The 8886-nt window shown below is 38.6% G+C and overlaps 1 non-coding gene across 1 annotated transcript; it reads left to right on the top strand.

The window, feature by feature from the left end:
• Positions 1-6165: 6165 nt before the first annotated feature.
• LOC112483667 lies at positions 6166-6284 on the top strand. The gene has a single exon (XR_003047724.1). It is a non-coding gene; the product is annotated as a 5S ribosomal RNA (ribosomal RNA).
• The last annotated feature ends 2602 nt before the right edge of the window (positions 6285-8886 follow it).

An 8886-nucleotide genomic window follows, 5' to 3' on the forward strand; every position in this document is an offset into this window, starting at 1 on the left:
TTAAAGACCTCTCAGAAATCGATAATAAAAATATCAGCAACCCGATTTTTAAAATGAATGAAAAATAACAAGCCATTGCTAACCCGTATCATACATTTGTACAAATGCTGGAAGATGCCCTTTTCCCTGGGCAGAGGCCAGAGAGAAGCATAGCTGGATCTCAGCCCCAAAGTCCCCTCATCCAGACACAATGGCACAGCTGTATGTAGCAGCTATGGCAAGAGCAAGATCTTCAGTAAAAAAGAAATATAAATGACCAATACACATCTGAGAAAATGTTTTAACCTCATGATCAAATTGCAAAATAAAATAAAAATACACTTTTTTTGCCTTTTGAATTGACAAAAAACTTAACTCTCATTTATTGATGATACGATGTGACAAAGGCACTCAAACACTCTTGGGAGAAAATACGAATTGTTACAATCTTTTTAGAAGTTATTTTCCAATTGTAACTCAAGAACCTAAAGATATTTATGTCTTTTATTCTTGTCCTTCCATAAACCTAAAGTAATAACCAGAGATACAAAGATTAATGTGTAAGCATGATTATAATAAAGAAAAAGCAAAACAACCTAAATACAAAAAACAGGGGATTTCACCATTAAGTTCTGTGCAGAATATTTAAGAGACTGGTAAAATGTTAATAATATAAACTTAAGTGGAAAATGCAGAATAACATGAATGTTGTTAAAAATGGGGGAATCGCAATTTGTATACTCTTTTATAACCACATTCATATGCATTCACACATTAGAAATTGTAAGAATATATAAATATTAGAGTCCTGGAATTATGAGAGATTTTTCTTCTACATACTTTTATCTAGTTTCCATTTTTTCCTCATGAGCATACATTATCTTCATAATCAGAAAAAAAGCTTCCCCAAAAATGGTGCTTAAAAAGGAAACACATGCAAATGTAAAACTATATGACAAAATAGTTCAAAAAAGTCAGCCTGCACTGTAGCATTGAAAGCAGTGAAGATTCAGAAATGCTTCAAAACAGCAATTTGTAAAATAATCCATCAAATATTCAGTACAATAAAAATCTCAGAATCATAAAAAACATTTTCAATGTCTTCCATATTCCAGGAATATTTGGTACAACAACAAAGGTCTGAAAGCTCTGAATAGCATGTTCAGTTTGGTTCACCGGGCCAAGCGTGGGTATGCTGGAGAAAAACTTGCAACTTGTAATTAAATGGTTCCCAGGGTATCGACCACATAGGTTATTTTATTGTTTAGGAAGGATCAGGAAGACAAGAAAAGTAAGTGGGTCTTTTAAATGAGTAACTGCTAGCCCAGTTCATTTCAATTTCGGGATACTATTGAAGATCAGTGAATTGTGCCTCAAGATTTGAGGGCAAATTCAAAAAGCAAATTTGTGATTTTGTGTGGCTAAATAGAACACAAACCGCAACTTTTGAGCTGTTTACTAAATTGAAGATACATACAGGATAAAAAGACAAACCATCTTCCTCCCAGAAGCCTTTATTTAGACTCTGAACATCCAAAAAATATGATGATTTTTGAAAATATAAGATACAGTATTGAGATCTGGTGAATTTCCGCACAATGAGAAGAAAAATATAGAGGAGGAGGAGCCAAGTAGGTGTGGGAAAGAAGGAGGCAATTGCAAATTTCACTTTGGAATATACAACCAAAAAGTATACTTATGAGTTCCTGCTTCACAAACAGGAGTTCTTGTTGCTCCCCACAGCCAAACACTGCTTTGGTTTTGCTCACGTGTACAAAGTTCATTTCCACTTCTTTTTACCCTCCCCCGCCCCTTCTTTTTCCTGACATAATTTTGGCAACTTCAGTGATCCTGTGGGGCCATTTTTTCCCTCATAGCCACATCGTGCACTTTTCGTTCCCTGCTGTGGATGCTCCTTGGATATGTTGATAAGCAAATAATTTCACATTTGCGACAAAGCCTCCATTAAAGATTGCCTGCAGGAAATCCAGTGATGCAATCTCATACAGCTTAACAGACTCCAGCTCTAGTCTGGCATGTTCTGTGTACCAGCTTGTAGAAGCAGGTAGATGAGTCACACGCTGGGCCCTCCAGGGAAAAGCTAGTCTACGTTATAAAAAAAATAAATTGTTGTTAAAAAAATATTAAAAACTCAACTTTACCTACAACTAACTACGTTTTGTGTTTACAGAAGTCATATCCCAGGCTCTCCCTATTCCTCCAAAAGATTAAATGCAATTGGACTCGCCACAGAGCCTCTCCCAGAAACATCCAGGTAGTGTCTGAGATGGTTTGGAAGGCAGCCTCACCTACAGAGAATTTTCTCCAAGGGAAACTGCGCAAGTACATGGCAGCCTTCTGAGTAAAAGAAACAGTTTCTCAGTCATTCCCCAGCTTCAAGTTATACAAAGGTTGGAAATTCCTACACCTATTTGTACTGTTTTTGAAAAATAGTTAGATTGGATAATTGGGCAAATCCAAAAAGACAGGATTGTTGAGACACACACCCAACAACTCTGCAGGTGAATGAGGCATCGTGCAGAAGGCACACATGGCACAGCTCCCGTGAAGTGCAGGGTGGCATGCCTGGATCAGAAGGAGGGAGGCAGAGACCTCTGCGGGCATTAGATAAATTCTACCCAAAGCAAGCAAGGCAGATTTTTCTATTTTATTTAGGGTATGTATGTGTTACTTCTAAATGTCTCCAGGACAGAATGACTACTTTAAAAAATAACCTTAAAATTTTTCTCCTTAAGTACAAAAGCATTATAAGTTCATTTCAGCAAACTAGAAAAACACAGAACACCTATAATTTTAGTTCTATAGCACCTATAATTTCTCTACACAGAGAGCAAACTACTTTTAACCTATTGTGGTTTTATTATTTTCATTCTTTATTTTTTATGCCTACATAAACATCCTAATATAATACATTATGAACATTTTCTCCTGTCGGTAAATGTTTTTCCATAATATGATTTGTAATACTTGCATAGTAGTCCATTATCTTACTAAATCAATTCTGTGTAGCTGGGCACTTGTTTTTCTGATTTTTCATTTTCAAAAATAATGCTATAATTAATATCCTTGATTATTTCCTTAAGATAAATTCCTGAAACTGGAATTCAGGTGTCAACAGGTGGACCCATTTCAATCAGTTTTGCCAAATTGCTTTCCAGAAAGTTCGTGATAATTTATAATCCTCCTAGAAAAGTATTTTCTCCAAATCCAGTTGTTAATCTTGGCCAATGTGACAGAGAAACTTGGAACTTCCCTGTTCTATAATCTGGACTTCTTGGATTATAAATAAAGCTAAATATTATTTCGTATGTTTATTAACCACTTAAATAGCTTTTGCGAATTGTCTACTTGTGGTCTTTAACCATATTTCTGTTGAGGCATTTGTCCTTTTTAAAGTTTTCAAAAATATGTAAGACATAGATATTTCAAAGCAGACACCAAGACTCCAAAGTAAAAATCGTGATCTGCGGAAGAACCATAAATGTACTTAAGGAGTCTTCTAACCCATCAAAAGTCCTCCAACTTGGGAACCTCCCAGGGGCTACAGTCTGTTTTGTCCTGGTACCAGTACTGACCCGCAGAGAAAATCAACTTCAGAGACTTCTAAATCCTTTAACACACTAGGATACCTGAGAAAGAGATTTTATTGCTGACCTGAATGAATAGTCATTATGTGCTCTGATGTTGAAATAATATATTAATTCATAATTGACATGAAACTGCAGATGATATTCTTATCCTTATATTATTTAATACCTTTTCTTATCCTTCTATTATTTAATACCTTTACTAAACTACTGGCTCGGCAATACAGCCTGACAGTATTGTTTTATTAAGAGGAGGAGAAGAGGGCAAAGAAAAAGGAAGAAGGAAGGAGAGGGGAAGGAGGAGAGGCGGGGAGAGGGAGGAGGCGGGCGAGGACGGGGAGGGGGGAAGGCAGAAGTTGTCCCATTTGCCTAAGGTTTTCGGCGAACTAAATTTCATTCGATGTTCCATCCATTCTGATGTGGCCTCACTCACTCCCCGAGCCTGCCTAGAGTAGACCGCTTCCTGGGTTCTCTCTGGAAAGAGAGTTCTCGGAGTACCTGCCAGGCCTTATCTGATTTTCTTGTACCCTTTTATCTACTAGCCCAGTGAGGCTGTATGGGGGTCCTCTAGGTAAACCCTTGATTTTACCGCCTAGCTGCCCTTCCAAATTCCATGTGGCACTCTGAAATCTTCCCGTCTGTTTCTTTGTCATCTTCGGCAGACCACCTTTTATTTTGGCAAAGGGGTGGAGGGGACATGGGAGCGGAAGCGGGTCCCACTGAGCCCGGTTCTCTCCTATGTAACATCCATCACTCTCTGTGAGCCGCGCCCCCTCCCCAGACCTCTTTGTAGGGAGAACACGAGACCTACAGCACGCTGGAGCATGTGATTCTCCTCAGAGATCATTTAGGTCGGCTTTTCATTTTACAGATGAAAAATAATGAAAGAATCCTCTGATCTTATGTTAATTATTTTATTGGCAATACAGGAAAGAAGCAAAAGCTACCTTTGTTCCTTGCTTCTTTGAAAAGTTAGATCCAAGAAGTACAGAAAGCAGTTATTTTATGAGACTCACCGAACTGAGAACTAAAAGCAATGATCTGGGGAGAGTGTGAGAAGGAAAGTTCGCTCTAACGCACAGTAAAACAATCGGAATCTTTAAACAGACATTTCATATGCTCGTGCTCATATGTTAAGAAGGCAATGTTTTCATACTCCTTACAAAAAAAAAGAAAAAAGGAGCACGTTTTTTTCAAATTAATCAAAACTTCAGATTTTCAACCCATTCTTACAAACCCAAATGCAACACAGAAATAATATCGTATGGCACTTTTCTCCTCAAACCAAATTTTTAGCTCCAAATCTTATGCGTGGTTGCTCACATGCCCTATGTGATCTCTAAGGCTTGTGCCCTAGATCTAGGGACATCAATTCCCCAGGAGAACGAATAGCCACATGTCACCGCACTTTAGACCCCAGCTCCGTGACTCTACTACTGAGAAAACGCTGGCAAATCAACATTGACTAAATAAGTTTCTTCCTGCTCCTTCTCTTCCTTCCCTTTCTCCATTCCTCCCTTCACTTCAACCCACCCCCACCCCTTTCCTAAAACTCCAATCTAAATGCAAGGGTCTTAAGAAACAAGAGACTCTGGCTCTGGGGGGTTAGTTGTACTTGCACATTCGGCCTTCTGATGAAAAGCAGGTGCCAAAATAAAAAGAAACAAGAGAATCTTGCTTTCCTTTTCTGCTCTGGAGGGAGTCTGCATTCACACTTGTAAAGGACACATTTCCTTAGAAGTGAAAGTGAAGTCAAATCACTTTAAAAGTGCTCCCCACAAAGTTCATTGCTATGTTCATTACAAAGTAAAATAACTCTTCAGCCTCCACAGGCAGTGATTGCTTTCCACTGGACGCCCGTTTAAATTCACAATCTCTATACCAGCAACGTACATACACTAAAATCTCCTGAAATGTACCAGCTTTTCTAGTATTTTCCATAGAACTCTGAAAGTGTGTACTTGGTATTGTATGTGGCAAATCAAAATGTGCTGTTTTTAGAAATAATATTACTTTATTCTTGCTAGTCACTGAAACACATCAAACTAAAACACTTCTTAACCCTCTTATCAATAAAAATGGAGGGAGAGGGTGGAGGTAAATCCCCAAAGAGATACCTTTTGCTTCTGTACTTTTTAACTCATTATAGTTCCGTCCTTTTTACCATTTACCATTAAAAGATTTACAGCATAAAATGTAATTTCCTAGCAATGGATGTGTGGATAGATGGATAGACGGATCAGTCTATCGCTCTCTCTAAACCAAGAAGCCAGGACATCTCTAAAGGATGGAAATAAGCAGGGCAGGTGGAGGGTAGGGTGAATCTGAATTTGGCAGAGCCTAAATCCGAAGACCTGTAAAGCTGTCTGAGGGATTCCCCAGGTACACGCTGTTGTTACTAAGCAACCTACTAGCCCTCCTAGGCTAGAAGCAAAAATTCCTATTCAGCCTGTTGCTGCTCGCTAAGGAATTTTTCCTGGGCAAGTTTGCCAAACCAATCACTATTCTATTTCAGCTTAGACCTAGTTTTTAATAATTGAACAGGAATCTTTGAATACCTTTTGAAAAGTAAGATCATGTCTACAGCCATGCCACCCTGAACATGCCTGATCCTGTCTGATCTCGGAAGCTAAGCAGGGTCGGGCCTGGTTAGTACTTGGATGGGAGACCACCTAGGAAGACCGGGTACTGTAGGCGTTAATAAAGGAGAGAGAGAATGAAAGAACGAAGGTGAAAAGCTCCGAAGGGCTCACCTGATCTTCCTGAATGGAGCCACCGGACTCACGCTGTCTCTTTCCTAAAAAAAAAAAAAAAAGGAAGATAGTGTCCACACTCCAGTGTGAATGTGAATGCCAGGAATCATGAGTGAGGACTATAATTAATTTAGGATAAAGTTTTCCTTATACCAAAAAGAACTTAAACATTTTCCAAGGTTAAACTTAGTTGACTTGAATTAGATAGAGTGACATATCCGCTGCCATCATCTTCATTCTTGGCTCAGGTAATAAGGATGAGTTGCTGATGCTGTAAATGGTAAGAGAACTGGCCCAATGCAAAGTTCACTACACCTAAAATCAGATTCACATTTATATGTCTGCATAGAAGCTGAGCATGTGTCAGTTTCCACCAATATAAGGGGCGGGGGGAAAGTGGGGAAACAGGAAAGTGGCATGAGGAGACAGACCAAGAAAGGAAGGAAGGGAGGGAGGAAAAAATGTTGGTTCAGACTAGGGAGGAAGTGAGACTGAAAATACTATTTAACCAAATGGTTCATTTTTTAACCAGAAATGTATGCCTACTTACATGAAAATCAGAAAGAGGAACCAAAGCATTTTCTTGAGTTATCTAAGACTTTTTAAAAAGTAGATTTAAAAACCTAACATCAAAATAATAATTTTGTTTAAACTGTCTATAGAGTTCAAATACTTCTTAGGGTTAATGGGTATGGCTGTTGTTTAAATGTTCCTATGTATGTTTGATTTACCGGGCTGCTTGTCTAAATTCTCCTTTTGACTTTGCAGAGTCTAGTAGAAATTGCTAGATACAGCTCTTCATCAGCTGCTCCAGCACTTATTTTAATCCCCTGGCACAAGGCCCACTTGAGTGGCCTGATATCTGAAGTCAGTTTAAAAGAAGACGTAATTACAGGCCAACAGAAGGTCTAGTACCATCTTATCAGGAAAATACTTAAAGCTACCATCAGCGCTAGAAATGAAACGGCAATCCTCATTTCATTAAATCATTTCATCAAGGACCAACATCAGATCAGAAGTCAATACCTCTGACTTTGTACTACAAAGTAGAATCTAACTTCGATAAAGACTGTCCCCAGAAAAATGAACACTAACTTTTGATTTTAATGTGAAACTGCAAGTTGAACTTCTAACTCCAACCAAGCTCCCTAGTGAATGGGATCCGGCCTAAAATCTGAATTTGACCCTTAGCTACGTGCCTGGCAGAGGCCCACATGGGTGACATCACTCCACATCAAGTCTTTGGCAGCTCTGGAAATATATGACCTGTCAAAATGACTCCATTCTTCCAGAAAGGGCAGTTCAGCACCTCCAACTCCCTCCCTTTCAAACAATGAAAGCAAATAACATTGAGAGGCCTAAGAATTCTTAAACCCAAGTTAAAATTCTATCAGAAGCTGCTCATTCAGAAGCAGTATAAGGAACATAGAATAGAGCCACAGGTTTCGCTTCAGTTACACACTAATATAACACCTGAGAAGTTGCATATAAATTGAACTTATTCCATAATGTTAAATACTCACTTAATCCATTATTTCCCTAACCCAATCATAAAAGCTACCGAGACACTGTTTAAATGCAGATGCCCTAGACCCTCAGTGATGGAGAATCTGATTCCACAGTTTTGGGGGAGTGTCCAGGAATCTGCAGTTTTCCCAAGTACCTGGGGAGCTATTTTTGTAATCTGATGCATTTGGGAAGCAGTTGTTTAAAGGATTCCTATGGTGTTTTCTATTATTAAACACGTACATAGTTATCTTCAATTTTTTAAAAAATTAATCCAGATTGTTATGTTGTTGTCTAGTATTTCCTTATTTTCAGACAGTTAATATGTCTGTCTATTAGTTTACTTCACTAAAGATATGAAACTAACCCAAGCGCACTGTTTGCAATGTCCTCTTCCAAACACAGTGGACGAGCCTGCATTTTCTGATGGATACAAGTTTGCAGAATTTGAATGAAGACAAGAGAAGGGCAGGAAATGCAAGCCTTATTTTACAGGAGGCTGATGTTAAAAGGAGTGAAATAGTTCCTGAAGAATGGTAGGTTAAATTAAGAGTTTTAGGGAGGCAGGAGTGTCAGAACAAACACTATCTGTACTTGGCCCTTCTTCCTCGATTCTAATTCCCAGGGGTCTTCTAGAATGTGTGCATTTATTCACCTCTAAATTAAGGAGCATGCAGGATTTAACCCGTTGTAGGAAAGAGAACACTAGACTAACCATTCAACTGTCGATACTCAATACTCAAGAGAAAGACAAGACTATTGTTATTAACTGATTCTTTACTTAATCACCTCTTGACTGCCAGGACCATTTATAAATATAATTTTGTCTGAGTATACTAGTAAGTCGAGAATTGATTACATTAGTTTACTTAATGGGATCATTATCTACCTTCCAGCTTCACTCACAGTGGAGTCCTTTCTGATCCTAGAACATGCTAAGCACTCTCCCAGCTCGGGGCCTTTGTTCTTGCTCTGCCTAAAAAGCATCTTATCCCATATATCTTCAGTGCTTGATTCCTCACTTCCTTCAGGTCTCTACT

The sequence above is a fragment of the Pteropus alecto genome, unplaced genomic scaffold (genome assembly GCF_000325575.1).
Source record: "Pteropus alecto unplaced genomic scaffold, ASM32557v1 scaffold164, whole genome shotgun sequence".
NCBI classification, from domain to species: domain Eukaryota; kingdom Metazoa; phylum Chordata; class Mammalia; order Chiroptera; family Pteropodidae; genus Pteropus; species Pteropus alecto.